This window comes from Aotus nancymaae, unplaced genomic scaffold (assembly GCF_030222135.1).
Source record: "Aotus nancymaae isolate 86718 unplaced genomic scaffold, 86718_ANA_hifiasm-v0.15.2.pri h1tg000075l, whole genome shotgun sequence".
In the NCBI taxonomy this organism is placed as follows: domain Eukaryota; kingdom Metazoa; phylum Chordata; class Mammalia; order Primates; family Aotidae; genus Aotus; species Aotus nancymaae.
In genome coordinates, this window is record NW_026988490.1 from 5,007,773 (window position 1) to 5,029,402 (window position 21,630).

The window sequence follows — 21,630 nt, forward strand, 5'->3', positions numbered from 1 at the left end:
ACACATCATACCCACCTCAGACATGACACACACTTAACCCATATACACCACACACACCACACACATCATACCCACCTCACACACACAACACACTTAACCTGTGTACACTACACACACAACACACATATCCTACCCACCTCACAGGCACCCCATATACACTATACAAGTATCATAACTACCTCACACTCACCACATACCACATATACATCATACCCACCTCACACACACCACACCCTTAACCCATATACACTACACACACACCACATACATATCATACCAACCTCCCACACACCCATCGTAAATATATCTCATACACCACACACCACATACACACCATGCCCACCTCACACACCCCACATATTCAACCCATATACACCACACAAATCATTCCCTCCTCACATACATACAACATGCACATATGCACATATCAAACCCACCTCACACACATACCCCATACACACTGCACATACTCACCTCACACACTACATAAATAGTATGCCCGCCTCACACACACCACATACTTAACTCATATGCACCACACACAGCACACATACCATGCCCACCTCACACACACCGTACACATATCATACCTACTTCAGGTACACCATACACTTAATCCAAATATACTACACACACACCACACACATATCATACCCACCTGACACACACCACACACGGCCCGTATACACCACACATATACCACAAACATATCATACCCACCTCACACACCACTCACCACATATATACCATGCCCAGCTCGTACACACCGTACACATATCATACCCACCTCACACACCACACACACTTAACCCATATGCACCACACACACGCCACACATATTTTACCCACCTCACACACACCACATGCCACCTATACACCATACCCACCTCACACACACCACACCCTTAACCCATATACACTACATACACACCACACATATATCATACCCACTTTAGATACACCACACACATAACATACGCACCTCACACACACCACACACTTAACCCATATACACTACACACATATACCCACCTCACACACACCACACCCTTAACCCATATACACTAGACACACACCACACACATCATACCCACTTTAGATACACCACACACATAACATATGCACCTCACACACACCACACACTTAACCCATATACACTACACACATATACCCACCTCACACACACCACACCCTTAACCCATATACACTACATACACACCACACATATATCATACCCACTTTAGATACACCACACACATAACATACCCACCTCACACACACCGCACACTTAACCCACATACACTACACACGTATGCCCACCTCACACACACCACACACTGAACCCGTATACACTACACACATATACCCACCTCACACATACCACATACTTAACCCATATACACTACACACATATACACATATATCACTCACACGTATATCACACACATATACACATATATCACTCACACACTGCACATATATCAGAAACACCTCTTACACACCACATATACACCATGCCCACCTCACACACCCCACACGTTTAACCCATATATACCACACACATATCCTTCCCACCTCACACACATACCACGTGCACACCACACCTTCTTCCCCCTTCTGTTTTGAGCCCCTGAGCCACGCTTATAGAAACTTAAACGGCCTGTAGTTGTTTCTAAGTACTACAGATGGGGCCACATGATGCAATTTTTACTTTTACTAGTCCAAGGAAAAATGATTTTCAAATAACAGATAAAACATCATATGTTTGTTTTTGTAATCTGAATTTACTCTACGTAAAGGACTGCTCTTTACTGAAATAGAGGCTTTTCTAGTTTGCTTATTTTTCAAAATGTTCTTAGATGCCAAAATAAAAGGTTGGCAATTCTAGGTCAGTTCTGTGTTTTCTTTTCCCTGCTTCTTCTGCTTTTTTTTTTTTTAAATTTACTGATCTAAGGAAGCAAAGAAAAGCTGGTTGTTTATCAGTTTTTAGTGTCTTTGTTTTTTAAAGCTTAAAAACACAGGGCAGTTGTCTGCTGACTGTACTGCCACACGGCATGGCCGTAGCCCAAACATGGATGGGGAGCTCTTACTGCTAACGGAGTAGGAAGAGGAAAAGGAGCCAGGAACAAAGCCTCACAGCCTGCAGTCCCTCCCCACAGCCTTCAGAAGTGCTGCTCTGGATTCCCTTTCCTCTCCCAGATACTATCTCCACGAGTTCTCTTGCCAGGGAACTGTGCAGTGGTAGGAACACTGGCCTGGACTCAGTGTGGCTGCATGAGCCTGGTAGCTAACACGCACTCACTTTCTGACCCCAGGGAGATTGCCACTCCCCTAAAAGGATAATCTGTATTATCAATGGTGAATGTTAGGATTCCCTATCACAAGTTGGGGGAGAAGGACAGGATCCAGATCTACAACAAAGCCCGAAAAGGAGGAGTATCTGAGGGGTGGGAGTCAGGGAAAGCAGGGTTAGAGATTCCATACCTAAAATGAGGATCCTGTTTTCTTTCTCCTCTCATTTTTAGTATGTATAAAGCACTTCCTTTGTAAGCTGCAGCCCCAGGATGACAGAAACCTTTAATGTTTACATTTGCTAGTGACTGAGAATAGTAAGGCGAGTTTCTCCCTTGTCCATCCATATCTGTTGCTAGCTCAGCCGTGGCCAGAACAGCCCCTCCTCTGTGAAGTCTTTCTCGGTTGTCTGAACCAGAGGTAAGGGCTAGCTACTTACAACTTTGTGATCCCTTTAGTTAACCTGCTCCTGTGGTGTTTGTGGCAGCCTACCTTGAACTGTGTCTCTTTGTGTGATGTCTCATCTCTGCTCAGCTGTAAACTTAATCGGCTACAGCATCAATGCCTTAGGTAGTGCGGGCATTCAATAAAGGTTTGTGAAATGAAGGAATGAATGAGAAAGGCCTAAAATATTACTGTAAGTTGCAGAACTTTAATATAAATAGCCATTCTGCTTTTGTGTGGTTTAGTTTTCAGTAAATGCTCTATTACAGAACAGTGTGGTATTTTTACTATTGGATTAAGTTCTGCCTACCTCTGCCACTCTGTCTTGGACAACCTGGGTTAGAGTTTCTTTGTTGGAAAATGGAAAAGATAAGACAACAGGGGTTCTCAAAGTTTAGTGTATGGAAGAATGAAATAAGGTGCTTGGTAACACTGTAGATGTCTGGGCTCTACCCTCTAAAATTCGCTGGGTCTGGGGTGGGGCTGACAGCCTTCATGTTCAGTACACCCCCAACGTGGTCCTAATATACGTGGTCCAGGGAGCATCTGTTGAGAACCATTGAAAAAGACAAGCTCTAAGGTTTCTCCAGCTGTATTTTAAAAGGGTACTATGAGACATCTGTTTAGTTTATTCAAAAGATGTTTCAAAAGGTGTTCAGTTTATTTTTCCTATTGTGAGTTCAACATGGCAACAAATACAAATTATGAGCACATGCTGCATATTAATAGAAAAAGTATACTTTCAAGTTCTTTTAAAGGAGAGAACAATCACTAGGATATCCTTGTTTTAGTTGGGATACCCTAGTATAGCTTTCAGCCTAAAATCATTTTCCTGGGCATTTTTACCTTCTAAGAATTTCCATACTTGTCATAAGCATTTATTAATAGCGTTGTTAAGAGTGGATGTAAATTGTGATAATTTCACCACCAAATACACGAGACTGTCAAACCCTATGTAAATTTTGTCTATTCCTTTATAAACTTGAGGTGTAAATATTTTATTAATAAAACAAATCCACAAATTTTAAAAGATTTATAAAAATGTAACCATTCATTGAAATACAGTTCTTTTATCATTGCAGGTATTCTCTTTTCTTAAAACCATAGCCTCATAATTAAAGCCAGAAATGGAAAAAGGAAACTCTTATTCAAAGCCCTCCTTTTTCTTCTTTGTCATTTGGTCATTCCATTAAATGGCCTTAATAGAATAAATGATCCTGAAATTAAAAGGAAAAAAGGACACAAACCACTTGACTGCTGAAAAGTTGTTTGTGTGTGGAAGGAGGTAGGGAAATGGTTGCTGCGAGGAATGTAGGGGATTATACTTATCTGTTTTATAATTTATGCCTCACTCATGATACAGAAAAAATTTAACCTCCAACTGAGGAGTAAATATAGGTTATTTGAGCAAGGATAAACAACATAGAGTGAGAAGGAACATAGAACATCATGCCACATTCCCTGCATTCCCTGTGCATTTCGCCCACTGCAGTCAACAAGGATCCAAGATGCTCACTTGCAAGCGTCCCAGGGCTGCAGGAAATGGACCCAGCATCACTGGAAGTCTCACAGCAAGCTGAGAGTTCAGAAGGCATCTTTTATTTTGATTCCAAATTCAATTTCTTTGACAGTAGTTGGAGGAAGCTGACAGATTTTCAGTGGGCTTCATGTTGTATAAAATCAAAAGTCTCGGCCGGGCGCGGTGGCTCAAGCCTGTAATCCCAGCACTTTGGGAGGCCGAGGCGGGTGGATCACGAGGTCAAGAGATCGAGACCATCCTGGTCAACGTGGTGAAACCCCGTCTCTACTAATACAAAAAATTAGCTGGGAGTGGTGGTGCGTGCCTGTAATCCCAGCTACTGAGGAGGCTGAGGCAGGAGAATTGCCTGAACCCAGGAGGCGGAGGTTGCAGTGAGCTGAGATCGCACCATTGCACTCCAGCCTGGGTAACAAGAGCGAAACTCTGCCTCAAAAAAAAAAAAAAAAAAAGTGTTTGAAAATCCTTAATCAGGTTTGTAAATGGGGTTTAAGGAAATCTGTTCTTTTAAAATTATAAACTAAACTTAACACACAATGTTAATATTTGTGTTTAGAAATCAACACACAATATTTGCTATATTTGAAGATGTGAGGAATGGGTTTTTTGGCTGGGCATGGTGGCTGCCCCCTGTAATTCTAGTACTTTGGGAGGCCAAGGTGGGCAGATCAGTTGAGGTCAGGAATTCAAGACCAGCCTGGCCAACATGGTGAAACCTCATCTCTACTAAAAATATCGAAAGACCCCGGCATGGTGGCACATGCCTGTAGTCCCAGCTACTCAGGAGGCTGAGGCAGGAGAATCTCTTCAACCAGGGAGGCAGAGGTTGTAGTGAGGTGAGACGGCACCACTGCACTCCAGCCTGGGCAACAGAGCCAGACTCCATCTCAAAAAAACAAAAACTAACAAACAAAAAGAATGTTTTTTTTTAATTTGTAGATTTAAGAAGTTAAATGTTAATTCAAATACAAGCATTCCATCCTAAGCACAAAGTCGCCCCAGATATTATAAACTATTGTCATAAAGAAGCCTCCAGTTTCTTCATGCCCTTACTTCCTGTTTTAATTTTCTTAAAGCACTTACCACTGTCTGATGTTTTCCTGTGAACATATTTCTTTGATTACTCTCTGAAAGCCTCTGTCTCTAAGAGGGGATCTTGGTTATTTTAAATTATTTTTTAGAGATAAGATCTCACTCTGTCACACAGGCTGGAGAGCAATGGTGCAGTCTCAGCTCACTGCAACCTCTACCTCCCAGGCTCAAGAGATCCTCCCACCTCAGCCTCCCTAGTAGCTTGGACTGCAGGTATGCACTACCATGCTTTGCTAATTTGTGTATTTTTTGTAGAGATGGGGTTTTGCCATGTTGTCCAGGCTGGTCTTGTATTCATAGGCTCAAGGCAATCTGCCTGACTCAGTCTCCCAAAGTTCTAGGATTACAACCATGAGCCACTGCACCCAGAAGGGAACTTGTCTTGTCTGTCACTATATCCCCAGCACTTAGCCAACGTTTCCTATTTATTAGGTGTTTAACAGATTTTTGAATAAACAAGTGAACTGGGTCTAACTTCAAAACCCATCAGGCTCTCTTCTTCATGTCATAGGGCCTCCCAAACTTGCAAGTATTGAACTCTTTTTGTTTGCTTGTTTTTGGGGATGGAGTCTCACTCTGTCGCCCAGCTGGAGTGCAGTGATATGATCTCAGCTCACTGTAACCTCTGCCTTTCAGGTTCAAGCAATTCTCCTGCCTCAGCCTCTCACGTAGCTGGGATTACAGGTGTGTGGCACCATGCCCAGCTAATTTTTGTTGTTGTTTTTTTTTTTTAGTAGAGATGGGGTTCTACCACATTGGCCAGGCTGGTCTCAAACTCCTGACCTCAAGTGATCTGCCTGCCTTGGCCACCCAAAGTGCTGGGATTACAGGCGTGAGCCACAGCACCTGGCCTGTTTGGTTTTCCTAAATAGAGGGTCTCGCCACGTTGCCTAGGGTGGTCTTGAACTCCTGGGCTCCAGTGATCCTCTACCTTGGCCTCCCAAAGGGGTGGGATTACAGGCATGAGCCGCCACGCCTAGCCTGAACTTCTTTACTATTATAGCATAACAAATATTTAAACAAGAAAGAAAATAACGAGTTTGAGATGAACTTACTGCATTGGCATTTCCTCCAACTTGCATGCATCGCAACTGAAACCATGACCAGTTAGAATCCAACTCTGTAGATCTAAATGGAAAGAATATTACTAAACGTTAATACTTTTATCCCCAGGATCAAAATCAGTGAGCTTTTGAGAACAAGTTTTCCTTAAGCTTTAAGATACCAAAGAAGTCTAAGTTTGAGTCAACAAGGACCCACACTTTTGGGATGCTACCACACTTTTGGGATGCTAGGATTCCAGATTGGATGATGATTGGTGCAAGCAACCCCTGGCTCCTCTAATCCTTCCTGGAATGCAGGGCACAGGGACATGACAAGTGTCACCAGGCTGCTGGAACAACATCAACTCTTTGCCTCCCATCCTTGGTTGGATATGATTTAAAATTTGGTAATGTGTCTACTCAAAACAGATGCAATGTTTGGATGTTTTCAGGTTGGTGATCTATTTGTTCAGTTTGATCCTACCAGAAGCTTGGAGGATGCTCATTCTCTTATTACCAGGTAAAAGAGACCTACCCAACATCACCACCAGCAGGGACAGGAGAAAACACAAGATTTCATGCTCCTGAAGTGAAAGCTACAAGCACTTCCTGCCCCTGCCACACCTTATGCCTGACTTATCTCCACTGTAAGATCAAATCAGAAACAAATAAAGGCAGTGACTATAGCCTCAACGATGCACATTCACCAAGGGGTTGACCATAAAGCAACAATGTTAGAATCTTCATACTGAATCCACATAAATGAGCAAAAAGCAGAGGCTGTCTGTTATTCAGTAATAGCTTCCCCATACTAACTGTAAAGGAATGTGGATATTTTAGAATGGGTATAGGCAGAATACCCTTTACAAAATGGGCAAAAAAGAAAGAAAAGAAAAGAAGCCTCAGGTTTACCAAAACTTTCTTTTGTGCTGCCCTTATATTTACTCCTTCCTTCCCTCTCTCCCTCCCTCCCTTCCTCACTCCCTTCCTTCTTTCCTTCCTTCCTTCCCTCCCTCCCTCCTTTCTCTCTCTCTCCCCTCTCTCTCTCCCTTTTCTCTTCTCTCTGTCTCCCTTTCTCTCTTTCTTTCTGAGACAGGGTGTCACTCCCTCACCCAGGAGTGGAGTGGTATGATCACAGCTCACTGAAGCCTCAACCAGCCTCAAGCAATCCTCCTGTCTCAGCCTCCCAAGTAGCTGGTAGCCACCATGCTTGGCCTTTTTTTCCCCCCAATAGATAAGGTCTTGTTATGTTGCCCAAGCTGGTCTACTACTCCTGGGCTCAAGCAATCCTCCCGCCTCAGCCTCTCAGTTTTGGGATCACAGATGTAAGCCACCATGCCCAGTCAACCTATCTTTTTTTTTTTTTTTTTTTTGAGACTGAGTCTCACTCTGTTGTCCAGGCTGGAGTGCAGTGGCATGACTTCAGCTCATTGTAACCTCTACCTCCTGGATTCAAGCAATTCTCGTGCCTCAGCCTCCCGGGGTAGCTGGGATTAGAGGCGTGCAGAACCACACCAGGCTAATTTTTGTAATTTGAGTAAAGATGGGGTTTCACCATGTTGGCCAGGCTGGTCTCAAACTCCTGGCCTCAAGCAATACCCCCGCTTCAGTCTCCCAAAGTGCATACCATTGTTAATCTAGAGCTTGACTTATAGACAAGCTCAGTAACAACTTCCCAGCAGCCCTTTGTTTATAAGTTGCTTGATTACTTCTATAAGGTCATGAACAGTGTTGTCTTTCTACACTAACACATAAAAAGGTTCTCCTCTGGTGTCTACTGAGCTGGAGCCCAGATTCTGCTCTGGCCAGCATCAACGTGTTCTAGGGCTCACTATGTGCCAGGCTGTATGGGATTCTCTTGCTCGCTCCTGCCAACACCCTATACGGCAGGTCCTAGTATTCTCACCTCCACTTTCAAGAGAAGGAAGTAAGACATTTGGAGGTAAGGAACACACCCAGGGCCAGGAAGGGACAGCTCAGTTTTGGACCCCCACCATCCCAGCTCCAGCATCCTCAACCTCAGTCCTCACCTTGTCCTAATGCTGTCTCCTGCTCTGCCCAGGCTGAGTAAGCCTCCCCACAGGCCTCATCCCTCCAGGGCCTCAGGAGTAAAGTATTAGCTCCCAGCCTGGCAGCTAAGATGTTCCATAATATTACAAATCCTCTCCTTTCACCCTTATTTCTATTTATTTTCCTATACAAAATCTAGCTACAAAGTGAGGTGCTGTGGCCAGATGCTCTGTGCCTGCTTCCCTGGGGAGCTAGGCCAAGCACGGGCAGGCCAAAGGTTCCTGTGCATTGCACCTCATACAGCTAACACCAAGCCACCTGGCAGACCATGGCTGCCACATGCAGGGCCTGCTGTTTGGGGGGTGGGCTCATCTCAAGGCCTGCCTTACACGAGCAAGTAGACATCTTGTGGTGCAATACCCCTGGACACAAGGGTGCTGGCGGGGAGTGAGGGAGGGAGGCAGAATAAAGCTCCTCGGAATGTCCCTGCCTATGTGTTTTTTGTGGGCCTGCATTAAACTGCATTAAACTGGACATGAGTTCATACTGCGGTCTTCTCCAGGCCTCTCTTCTCTCAGGTGTGACCTGTGGGTGAGATTGCTGGGCCATGGGAAGGTGTGTGGTCACTTTAGTCCTACCTGCTTGCTGCTCCTGGAATTTCCCCGGGGGTGGTGGGGAGCTGGGTCATTACCAACTGAGGGAAACGCCAGCCTGGTACAGAGCACAACTCTGTCTCTGTCTTGGGGTGGTATGTATACACGTGTGTGTGTGTGCGCGTATGCACGCGCGCACTAAACCTTCATGCTTAGAATACTGTCAGACACACAGAGAAGCTGGGAGAAGGTTGCTGAGTTCCCACACACCCTACACTAGGCTATCCTATTACCTACATCTGCCATTAGCATCGAGTATCTCTCGCAGTTAATGGACTGATATGGATACCCTCCTATGAACTGAAGTCTCTGCTTTATTAACATTTCCCGTTTTTGCCCTAATGTCCCTTTGTGTTCCAGAATCCCACCCGGATGCCACATCACATTCAGCTGCCATGTCTTTACAGGCCCCCATGGCTCTGGCAGTTTCTCAGACTTTCCTCGGGTTTGAGAACCTTGACAGTTTGAGGGGTACTGATCGGGTATTTTGTAGAGTGTCCCTGGATTGGAAAGTGTTTGGGGTTGTGGGTTTTGGGAGGAGATCACAGAGGCAAATGCCCTCTGCTCACATCATACCACGGGCAACTAAGTCTTACCTCGGGCTGCTGGGACAAAATACTACAGGCTGGGAGGCTCATACAGCACAGTTATTCCTCAGAGTTTTGGAGGCTGGAAGGTCAAGACCGAGGACACAGTGTCTGAGCTGGTGCCGTCCAGCTGTGTCCTCACAGGGTGGAGGGGTGAGGGGCCTGCTGGGGTCTCCTTTACAAGGCCACTCATCCTCATCCCACTAAGAAGAGCTCCACCCTCATGACTGAATCACCTTCCAGCCTTCCAAAGTCCCCACCTCCTAAATCAGCACCATGGGGGTTAGGCTGCATATGTGAATTGTGGGGGCCATAAACACTGGGACAGTGGCAGGGGTGAGCTATCCACATGATGGATGGCTGACTGATGTTGGATTTGGTCCTCAGGATGAGGTTGCGTCTGCGTGTTGTTTCTGCCTATAAGCTGCCCCACCCCATTCCCATGTTATATTCCTTGGAAGGAAATCACCATGTGCAGCCAGCACTTGAGGAGTGGGGGGTTATGCTCCATTTCCTTGAGGTAGCATATCTATGTAAATTATTTAGAATTTAGAGACATGGGAGCCTTGCCTATTGTTCATTTATTCAACAGTTTATTTACATTGGTGTGGACTCATGCATATTTATTTTGTACTTTGGGTTATAATCCACTACTACATTATTTATTACAGTTTGCTGAAATGGTTCCACTCTGGCCACAGGGAGCTTTCAGTTGGCTTCTGTGCCCCTGGGACACAGCCTGTCATCGGGATTTGTGGGGCACGTCCTTACTTTCCAGCACAAGGAGATGCTCCAGCCTCATCTAGCCTATTTCCTGCCACAGCCCAAGACGCAGCCATTTCTCCCAGGAGCTCTGGCTCCTTTAGAGTTGAAGAATGGCAGAAACCAAGATCAGGGTGCTAGGTGTGCTCACGGCTACTGGGGTGTCATTGCTTCTAGGCCCTCTCAGCCGACAGAGCAAGGAAATGGCTGTGCATCAAAGAAGTCGCGTATGGATACATGTAAACATCTCTATGTGTATCCATCTACGTTTGCATTAAACTAGACCTGAGTTCCTACCAACGTCTCCTCCACTAACCCATGCCCACATGGATCCTTCCAGCCTCCTCCTCTTGCTTATCTGTGAACTTCCTCTCTAGCACTGAGAAAAAGGCTCCCACCATCAGCGTCCACTCACTTAACTGTGCGATTCCAGAATATACAAATAGGGGCTTCCTATTTGTTAAGCCACACTCCTGCCGGAAGCAACTCTTCTCCAGTTTCTTTTGAGGGACTTCTTTCACTTAGTGCTATGCATGTAGGATGTATCCATGTCTTTGTGCAGCTTGATAACTATTCTGTTTATTGCTGAATCATATTCCATCACATGAAGTGTTCGTTTCTTTAGCCACTCACCTACTAAAGGGCATCTTCGTCGCTTCCAGTTTTGGGTGAGTGTAAATAAAGCTGCTCACAACATCTGGATGCAGTTTTTTTGTATGGACATACATTTTCACATCAGTTGGGTAAATAGCCATGGCATGATTGCTGGATACTAGGTGAGACCGTGCCTAGCTTTGTAAGAAGTCTCTACACTGTTCACTGTGGCTGCAGGAACAACCTCCTCTTCCCTCACTTGGTCACATGCACGAACAGGAGAAAGGGTTGTTCTGTGCAGTCACGACAAATTGTGTCTCTGAAGGGGAGGGAATCAGGTCTCAGGCCCTTGTCAGAGAAGTTTATGGCCACAGCACTAATGCTGCTGGTGGGGATTTGGTTGTAGAAGATGGTTGGAGCGATTGCATGACCTTTGGTTGAGATCTTCATTTACAATTACGGAAACCACCCCTACCTCCCGCGTTTAAAGGATGCTAGCCAATGGCTGTCACATGATCCAGGGCTGGCCATGTGTAGCGTGTGTCCTAGGGGAAGGAGGGCGACTTGGGTCCCTCACCCTCTGCAGGAAGGAGGGTGGCCTGGGTCCTTTACCTTCTGCGGGAAGGAGGGCAGCCTGGTTCCTTACCCTCTGTGGGAAGGAGGGCAGCCTGGGTCCCTCACCCTCTGTGGGAAGGAGGGTGGCCTGGGTCCCTCACACTCTGTGGGAAGGAGTGCGGCCTGGGTCTACCCTCTGTAGGCCAGCTGTACCTGGCCCTCCATGGTGAGGATTCTCAGGGTGCAAACAGCAGAGCAAACAGTGCAAGACCAGTCTCCAAGCCAGGTCATTCTGGAGGTCCTGGTAGTGCAGAAGAGAAGTGTGTTTGGCAGAGTTTCAGGGTGGCCTCCAAGTTCCCCTCCTAACTCTGCGGTATAATCCTTTCCCTCGAGTGTGGATGATGGATAGGTTCTGTTCTGTGGCAAATGGTGTGGGAATCACTCCCATGACTATAAGATGTTACTTAAGATTCCTCCGTGGTGCAAAGAGGGAGCCTTCCCAGCCGGCATGGAGGGAAGGAGGGACCCTGGTTGCTAATTGTCTTTGGAGGTGTCCTGGGGGACCTCAGTCCTACAACCTCAGTAACTGACTTCCACAAACACTCTCGAGTGAGCCTGAAAGCAGACCTGGAGTACAGATGAGAGGACAGCCTGACAGCAGGATGCAGCCTGTGAGACCCGGGCAGGGCACCCACCTCCCCTCTGCATAGAGCTCTGATCCATGGTCTCGCTGCTTTCGGCCGTGGGGTCCCCGGGAATCTGGAGGGGCCATGGGGCCGAGGGTGCGGCCTGTGGGCGGACGGAGGCCAAAGCTGCCCGGGAGAGGACGAGGAGGAGCCGGAAGACGCGGATGAGGACGCAGAGGAGGATCTGCTGCAGAGGGAGCCTCTGCTGCCGGCGGGGACCCAGCGCTTGTGTCTGGTCCACCCCGATGTCAAGTGGGGCCCTGGGAAGCTGCACATGAAGTGAGGTGAACACAGCGGGGGGTTGCAGGGGAGAAACAGGAGCTGGCACTCTGCGGGAGGGCCCCTGCAGGGAGGGTCTCATTGGTGGAGACTCAGGGGCTGGGCGCTGAGGGGACAATCTCATAGGTGGAGATTCAGGGGTGGGGGCTCTGAGGGGAAGATCACAAGTGGTGTAGTGGGCGAGGCTTCAAGGGGCGATGCTCTGAGGAGAGGATCTGATGGGTGGAGATGCAAGAGCATGGCTCTGAAGGGGCGGGGCTCTGAGGGGAGGATTTCGTAGCTGGAGGTGCATGGGCGGGGCTTTGGGGAGAGGAGCCTATGGGGTGAAAAGGGCTGGGGCGGAGCTTATGGGGAGAAGCCCCTGGGGTGAGGTGGGGTGGGGTGGGGTGGGCCGGGCCAGGCCGGGCCGTGTCTTGGTGATGAGACCCCGTTTTTCTTGCCCTGGGTTCAAGGTAGGCACAGTGTTTTTGGGGTCAGGGAAGGGAGGGTGTCTAGCAGACCATCTGTGTCCAGTCCCCTGCCCCACTCCCCAGGAGGAAATCCAAATCCCTAAGTCACTGCAGGTGCCAGAGTCTCAAGACTGTTGACATCTCCCTTGGAAGCCCCTGTAGCCGAAGAGCGGTTCTCCTTCAAGGGTGTTTTCCAAAATGGGCAACTCTTGGGACAGTGGAAGCCCCAAACTGCTCAGAACGGCACCCAGACCTCCTGCATTTCCTCCTCCTAACCCTGCCTGTGGTTCTTGAGTTATCCCTGAGCACCCCTAGCTCCCTAGTTCCCTGCTGTGTCCACCTGGACCCCAAATCCTATATAAGGCAGGTTGGGGAGTCCTCATGTCCCATGGTGGCTCCAGCATCCTTCCCTGGCCAGATTCCTACTTAGAGGCCCTACGGTCAAGGCCAGGAGAAGGACACGCCGGGCAGGTGTGGTTGGGGCCCTGGATCTACCCCAAAAGGAAGTGTCCCTCAAGGTGGCCCTTGTGTCCCCAGAGCTGAGTGACAGGTAGCAAAGGCCACAGTACTGGTGCACATTCTGGACGGCTGGTCCATGGTGCAGACGATGGTCGTGTCCACCAGAACGCCAGAGAAGAAGCTTGTCTTTGGCAGAGGGAACTTTGAGTACCTGACAGGTGAGTCCGTCCACACCTGCTCCCTCCCCAAACCTCCTTTCCCATCTGTTGCTCCCGAGAACATTCAACCCAGACGCGTGGAAGGACAGGGGTCTCGCTGGGCCAGAGGGGAAGCGGGCCCATGAGTGGGTGGTCCAGGTGAGCTGGGAGCCCACATAAATAGGAGCTGGAGGGATGGGAGGCTGGACCTGTGTCCCTCCTCCATGCACTCTCTTAGCGTGGGGTCCTGTGTGGGGGCCCTTGTGCTTCCAAGTTTTTGACCATCCGGCTTACAGTGCAGAGTGGGTAAGACCCTACTAACTGCTACTACTACTGCTAACTAACTTACTAACTAGCCGAGGTGGGAGTCTGCTTCCGTGCCTGACTCAGAGGCATCTCATCGGGGCTGGGATGTGTTCACCATGTTTCTGTGTGTGTCTGGCCCACCATGTGTTCACCGTGTATGTGTGTCCCCACTGGGATGTGTCCACCGGGACTCTGTGTCTGTCCCTGTCACGATGTTTTCACTCTGTGTGTGTGTGTGTGTGCGCGTGCGTGTGTATACATGTGTCTGTCCCTGTCGGGATGTGTTCACCGTGTGTGTGTGTGTGTGACCCCACAGGGAGGTGTTCACCATGTGTGTGTGTCCTCACTGCAATGTGCCCTCCGTGTGTGTGTGTCTCCCCACAGGGATGTGTTCACTGTGTGTGTGTGTCTGTCTCCACACAGGGAGGTGTTCACCATGTGTGTGTGCCCCCACTGCCATGTGTCCTCCGTGTGTGTGTCTCCCCACAGGGATGTGTTCACCCTGTGTGTGTGTGTGCGTGTCCCCACTGCAATGTGTCCACAGTGTGTGTGTGTGGGGTGCCTCCCCCACGGGGATGTGTTCACTGTGTGAGTGTGTGTGTCCCAACTGGGATGTGTTCACCTTGTGTGTGTGTCCCCACTGGGATGTGTTCACCATGTGTCTCTGTTCATGTCACAATGTGTTCACTGTGTGAGGGGTGTGTGGGTGTCCCCACTGGGATATGTTCCCCATGTATGTGTGTCCCAACTGGAATGTGTTCCCCGTGTGTGTGTGTCTCCACACTGGGATGTGTTCACCATGTGTTTGTGTCTGTCCATGTCACGATGTGTTCACTGTGTGTGTGTGTCCCAACTGCGATGTGTTCCCCGTGTGTGTGTATGTGTGTGTCTCCACTGGGATGCATTTACCATGCGTGCGTGTGTGTGAGATGTGTGTGTCCCTGTTGGGATGTGTTTACCTTGTGTGTGTGTCTCCGCCAGGATGTGTTCACCGTGTACACGTCTGTGTACATGAAACACACACCCCTAGAGACATCGCTCCAATGCTGATTTCCTGGATCCTGGGTCTGGTGCTCAGGTCAGGGATGTCTGTGAACCGTGCCCTCCACGGCGCACCCCACAAGGGGCCTCGTGGCTCATCCCGCAGTCCACAGGTCTGGACGGATCGCCACTGACGAGACCCCCTTTCCTTTAGAGAGGATCTGACAATCTCCAGACATCACATGCATCTTCCTGAATGTACAGAGGATGGCTGCCCCAACCAAGGTATCCCAGAATGTGGCTTTGCTTTGTTTCCTCCCACGCTCCATGCGGTGAACGAGTGGATGCTAGAGCGTCCCGCCAGGCAGGGGCCAGATGGGGTGATAGTGGCTTTAAGGCGTGATGGAATGTCCTCCTCCCTGTGAGGCTGGCCACTAGGGCCTGGCCTTCCCCTCTGGCTTCTCATTTGCTCTCTCCTTTTCTTTTTTGACAGAATCTGACTCTGTCACTCAAGCTGGAGGGCAGTGTCACCATGATCTCGGCCCACTGCAACCTCTACCTCCCAGGTTCAAGCAATTCAGCTGCCTCAGCCTCCTGAGTAGTTGGGATGACAGGTGCCCACCAACACACCCAGCTAATTTTTGTATTTTTAGTAGAGACAGGTTTTCAGTATTTTGGCCAGGCTGGTCTCGAAGTCCTGACCTCAGGTGATCCACCTGCCTTGGCCTCCCAAAGTGCTGGGGTTGCAGGTGTGAGTCGCCAGGCCCAGCTCACTCTCTCCTTCTCTAGAAAGAACTGGAAGCCGCCTCGGGCGTGGAGGTGTTTGACTGCTTTACCATCATCCTGCACATTTTCCGCTGCAACGCCTGCATGGAGGAGGCCTGGCTGCAGATGGCCCTGGCAGAGATCCCACTCCTCAGGTACCTCGGGACGCCCAGGCCAACCATCACGCCCACCCCGCAGCCCCTCCATTCTGTACTCACGTGTTTGGTGGTTCTGGGGGTATATCAGAGTAAGAAAAGCACTGTGGGAGCACTCTCTCCCCACCCCACCCCACTCCCCACTAGGTAGGTCCCCTCGGCCTGGGATACTCCTCACTCACAATGCATGAGCTACACACCCAGTGGGACCCCAACACCAGCTCCTCCCTTCTGCCCAGAGGCCCCACTAATTCACAGGTTCTGGGCTTTAGGATGTGGACCGATCTTTCTGGGGGCTACTGTTGACAATCCACTGCAGTTGTATCCACTTCTCTCTGGAGGCTCCTTCCTGCCTCTCCCAGCTCCTGGGGGCGCCAGGTGTCCCTGGCTTGCGGCCGCATCACTCCAGTGTCCGCCTCCAAATCCACGTAGGCTCCTCCTCTTTGTCTGAGTCTCCCCTTCTGTCTCCTAGAAGGACATTTGTCATTGGATTTAAGACTGTCCCTAATCCAGCATGACCTCATCTCAAGATCCTTAACTAATTTCATTTGCAGAGACCTTATTTCTAAATAACGTCCCATTCACAGGTCCTGGGGAACAAGACATAAACATCTATTTGGGGCGTCACTATTTAACCCAGTAAAATGGAATCATCCAGTTACCTCCAGAAGCTCTCGGGGAGGATCCTTCCTGCCTCTCCCAGCTCCTGGGGGTGCCAGGTGTCCCTGGCTTGTGGCCACATCACGCCAGTCTCTGCCTCCGTCTCCACGTGGACTTCTCTGTGTCTGTCTACAATTTTTTTTTTTTTTGAGACAGAGTCTTGCCCAGTCACCCAGGCTGCAGTGCAGTGGCTGGATCTCAGCTCAGCACAACCTCCACCTCCCAGATTCAAGCGATTCTCCTGCCTCAGCCTCCCAGGTAGCTGGAACTACAGGTGCCCACAACCAAGCCCAGCTAGTTTTTTTATATTTTAGTAGAGACGAGGTTTCACCATGTTGGCCAGGATATTTTGATCTCCTTGGCCAGGATGGTTTGATCTCCTGACCTCATGATCCACCTGCCTTGGCCTCCCAAGGTGCTGGGATTACAGGTGCGTGCCACTGCGCCCGGCCCTCCCCTTCTGTCTCCTAGAAGGACACCTGTCATTGGATTTAAGACTTACCCTAATCCAGGGTGACCTCATCTCAAGATCCTTAACTAATTACATTTGCAGACACCTTATTTCTAAATAACGTCCCATTCACAGGTCGTGCAAAACAAGACATAAACCTCTATTTTGGGCATCACTATTTAACCCATTAAAATGGAATCATCCAGTTCCCTCCAGAAGCTCTCGGGGAGGACCCTTCCTGCTTCTCCCAGCTTCTGGGGTCTCCAGGTGTCCTGGGCTTGCGGCCTCCTTCACCTTCACCTCGACCTCTGCTGGGAGGGAGAGAGCTTCCCTGCAGAGTGAACCCCTCCTGTTCCCATGCCAGGTCGAACCTGAAAAGGAACATTGACCCCCTTCACTGAGGAGGATCCAGCTCCCGCTACATCATGGGGTCAGGTCACTCTGGCTGGGTGCAGCACCCCAGGACATCCTGAGAATGTGGTTGTCAGCAGCTGCCCTGAAGGATTCCAACAGGGTGGGGGCCGGCTGGGGGCTCCGTCTCCTTGTTATGTCTGTGGAGACAGGAGATGGTGCTGGTTCTGTGAGGTATTGCTGACATAAGTAGCCACAAAGTGTGGATTGAAACAGCAGGAATCTGTGCACACCCATCCTGGAGACCAAAAGCCTCCAGAGGCTCCTTCTGCCTCTCCCAGCTCCTGGGGGCGCCAGGTATCCCTGGCTTGTGGCCACATCACTCCAGCCTCTACCTTTTAAGAAGGACATGGATCTTTGCATTCAGGCCCAACCCTAACCTAGGATGATGTCTTGAGTTCGTACAAAGAGGGGAATTTACAAATCAGGTCCCATTCCCAGGTTCTGGGACTTAGGATGCCAAAGGAGCCCCATTGAGCCCCCTTACGATGACATCCCGGCTGTGCCCCACTTAAAAGCCTCCGTAGTGCTCAAGACTTTTTCTTTTTGAGATGCAGTCTGGCTCTGGCCCAGGCTGGAGTGCAGTGGCACGATCTCAGCTCACTGAAACCTCCACCTCTCGGGTTCAAGCGATTCTCCCGCCTCAGCCTCCCGCATAGCGGGGATTATAGTCGCCCACCACCACACCCGGCTAATTTTTGTATTTTTAGTAAAGATGGGGTTTCACCATATTGGCCAGGCTGCTCTCGAACTCCTGTCCTCATGATCCGCCCACCTCGGCCTCCCAAAGTGCCAGATGACAGGTGTGAGCCACCGCGCCCGGCTGAGCGCAGCCCTTTCTCAGGGAAAGGGAGTGTTGGGGCCACTGCCGGGAACGCGGCAGGGCCCCTAAATGCTGCAGCAGGAGGAGCAGCCCCTGTAGACCCTCAGTGGCACCTCCCGCTCCCACGCCTTTCCCGGCCTGGCTCACCGCCCTGTCTTGTGTGTTTTTAGGAGAATCGTTCATGCAGGTGCAGCAGCGTCTCCTGAAAGAGAAGGAGGCCAAGATGAGGAAGGCCCTGGACGGGCTTCAGAAGAAGAGGCACCTGCTGCGGTGGCAGCGTGCAAGATGTGAGTTCCCCATGGTCTCCGTGGTGGGGTACACCAACTGCAGTGAGCATGCACCCAGGGGAGGGGGTCCCACGGTCTCTTGGTGGGGTACACCAGCTGAAGTGACCATGTGCCCAGGGAAGGGGTTCCATGGTCTCTGTGTGGGGTACACCAGCTGTGGTGAGGACTTGCACGGGGAGGGGGCTCCGCGTGGTGCATACACCAGCTGTGGTGAGGACTCACCCAGGGAAAGGGGATCCCGTGGTCTGCATGGTGGGTACAGCAGCTGTGGTGACAATGCCATGTACCCCATCCTCCCATCCACAGCACCACCACCCCATCCACACACCCACGCTTCTACACCACCACCTCCCTCCATCTACACCATCTTCCCATCCACACCATCTCATGTTCACCTGTCTACACCACCAGCTCCCCTGTGTCTACACAGTGGCCCTGCTGCATCCGGCCTGACAGCAGCCACAGTGGCTTAGTCCTGCATGTCGTGTGTGGCCCAGGGGTGCCTGGGGAGCTCAGGGACCTGGCACCCGGGGTGCCGCTGCCCAAGAGGGTGCTGTGGTCTCCACTCTGAGGACCCAGGTGTGGCTCTGCCTGAGCCCCTGAACTCCATGCCCTCCGAGGGAAGACCATGCTGATGAAGGCACTGATGGGAGACACTGACTTGCAGCTGCGGGACCAGCTGTTTGCCACGCTAGACGTTACAGCCCACGTGGGGACGCTGCCCTCACGCCTGACCGTCCTATACGTGGATGCTGTCGGGTTCTTGTCCCAGCTGTCACATGGCCTCATCGAGTCCTTCTCTGCCACCCTGGAAGATGTGGCCCACTCGGTGAGTCAGGGCTGCAGGTGGCTGTGGACACCCACTGAGACAGAGGCTGAGGTCTCAGACACCCACTCAGACCAGGGGCCGGGGTCTCAGACCTCACTCGGACCAGGGGCTGGGGTCTCGAACACCCACTCAGACCAGGGGCCGGGGTCTCGGACACCCACTGAGAGAGGCCGGGGTCTCAGACCCCACTTGGACCAAGGACCAGCCCTCGGACGCCCACTCAGCCCACTGGCCAGGTTCTCAGACACCCACTGAGACCAGGGACCATCTCTGAGACACCCCATCAGCCAAGGGGCCAAGCCCTCGGACGCCCACTCAGACCAGGGGCCAGGCTCTGGGACACCCGCACCACTTGGGGCAGAATAACAACTGAATCCTCGGCCTCAGACTTAGTGTCCCGCAAGCATCCCTTGACCCTGGGGCCGAGGCTGAGCAGTGGCCCCAGTGTCACCCACACTCAGCCACCGTGATGAGCCCATATACACAGGGCCGGGAGCAGCAGCTCACGCCTGTCATCCCAGCACTTTGGGAGGCCGAGGCGGGTGGATCATTTGAGGTCAGGGGTTCGAGACCAGCCTGGCCAACATGGTGAAACCTTGTCTCTGCTAAAAATACAAAAATTGGCCGGGCATGGTGGCAGGCGCCTGTAATACCACCTACTGGGGAGGCTGAGGCAGGAGAATCACTTGAACCCAGGAAGCGGAGGTTGCAGTGAGCTGAGATCATGCCGTCACACTCCAGCCTGGGGCACAAGAGCGAAACTCTGTCTCAAGAAAAACGTAAAACGATTTCACAGTGGGATGAAGCCACCCAAAGCATTGAATGAGGAAGCAGTGGCTGGCAGGTGGCGGTTGAGTGGTCATTTGTGGCACCACCTTGTTTGTGGGTCTGGGGGTGCAGACTTGTCACCTGTGCTGCGGGAGGCGAGGTATGTGGAGTTGGGTGGGGCTCCGTCCAGTGTAAACCCAGCACCCCCATCCTGGGGTGTCCGAGGGCCTGTACATGGGGGTAGCTCCCACCCCCACCCTGGCCTTGGGAACTCGTGGGAACCCCTCTCCCGGGCCTGCCTGCAAGCTTGGTGGGGTTAGGGCTCTGACTGCATGCCCGGCACTTGTAGGATCTGATCCTGCACATGAGGGACGTCAGCCACCCCAAGGCGGAGCTCCAGAAAGCCAGCGTCGTGTCCATGCTGCACAGGCTGCGGCTGCCCACCCCGCTCCTGGACTCCATGCTGCAGGTTCACAAGGTGGACCCGGTGCCCGGGTGAGTCAGGCCCTGGCACCCACACTCGTCTCACGCCTTCCCCTGCAGGCGCTGGAGACCCTGCCCTCGTGTGAACTGCTGACCGCTGGCACACAGGCTGACGCAGGGAGAATGGTTGAACCCAGGAGGCAGAGGTTGCTGTCCCAGCCCATGTCTCGTGGGCAGCTCACTCCTGGTGACCCTGCTTTCCACAAACATCTCCTTTCCCTGCATGTGCTCAAGCCACATGGGGAGATGCCCCCTCTCCTCATCTGAACCTCAGTAGTGACACTCAGGACAGCAGGAGCTTCCCCAGGCTGTGCCCCATGGGTGGCTGACTCTGGGACCCCTGCTTTCTGCCGGCCTGTGGCCCTGAGGCTGAGCGGACTCTGTGGCCTCCCCACCCTTGCAGCTACCACCCCACGGAACCGAACGTCGTGCCCATGTCTGCCCTGCTGGGGCACGGACTCCAGGAGCTGAAGGCTGAGCTCGATGCAGCAGTGTTGAAGGCCACGGGGAGACAGGTCCTCCCCCTCCGTGTCTGGCTGGCCGGGGGCCCAGCTCAGGTGAGCGGCAGCCTCCTGGCATGGGAGAGGGGATGGTGTTCTGGTGGCCTGTCTCTGGCTCAGAAAGGGCTCCTTTAGGGTGCAGAAGGACCTGTGGAGTCCCCAAAAGCTTTACGATGCAGAGACAAGGTGAGAAATTTCTGAATGAGTTCGCAGCAAATGTGTACTGTGGAGTCAGTGTGCATACAACAGGCGCCTAATCTGTACTCACCGACGCTCAAACGCTATAGGACTCCCTACCAATAAGAAAGCAGGCTCCAGCTGGATACGGTGGCTTACGCCTGTCATCCCAAGACTTTGGAACCCCGACGTGGGCAGAAAACCTGAGGTCAGGAGTTCGAGACCAGCCTGGCCAACACAGTGAAACCCCATCTCTACTAACAATATAAAAATTTGCCAGGCGTGGTGGTGCATGCGTGTAATCCCAGCTACTCTGGAGGCTGAGGCAGGAGAGTCACTTGAACCTGGGAGGCGGAGGTTGTAATGAGCTGAGGTCACAGAACTGCACTCCAGCC

At 51.1% G+C, this 21,630-nt stretch overlaps 1 pseudogene; it reads left to right on the forward strand.

Annotated features, from left to right (window-relative positions):
- The first annotated feature begins 2,355 nt into the window (after nt 1-2,355).
- LOC135271078 (putative GTP-binding protein 6) lies at nt 2,356-21,361 on the forward strand (annotated as a pseudogene).
- The last annotated feature ends 269 nt before the right edge of the window (nt 21,362-21,630 follow it).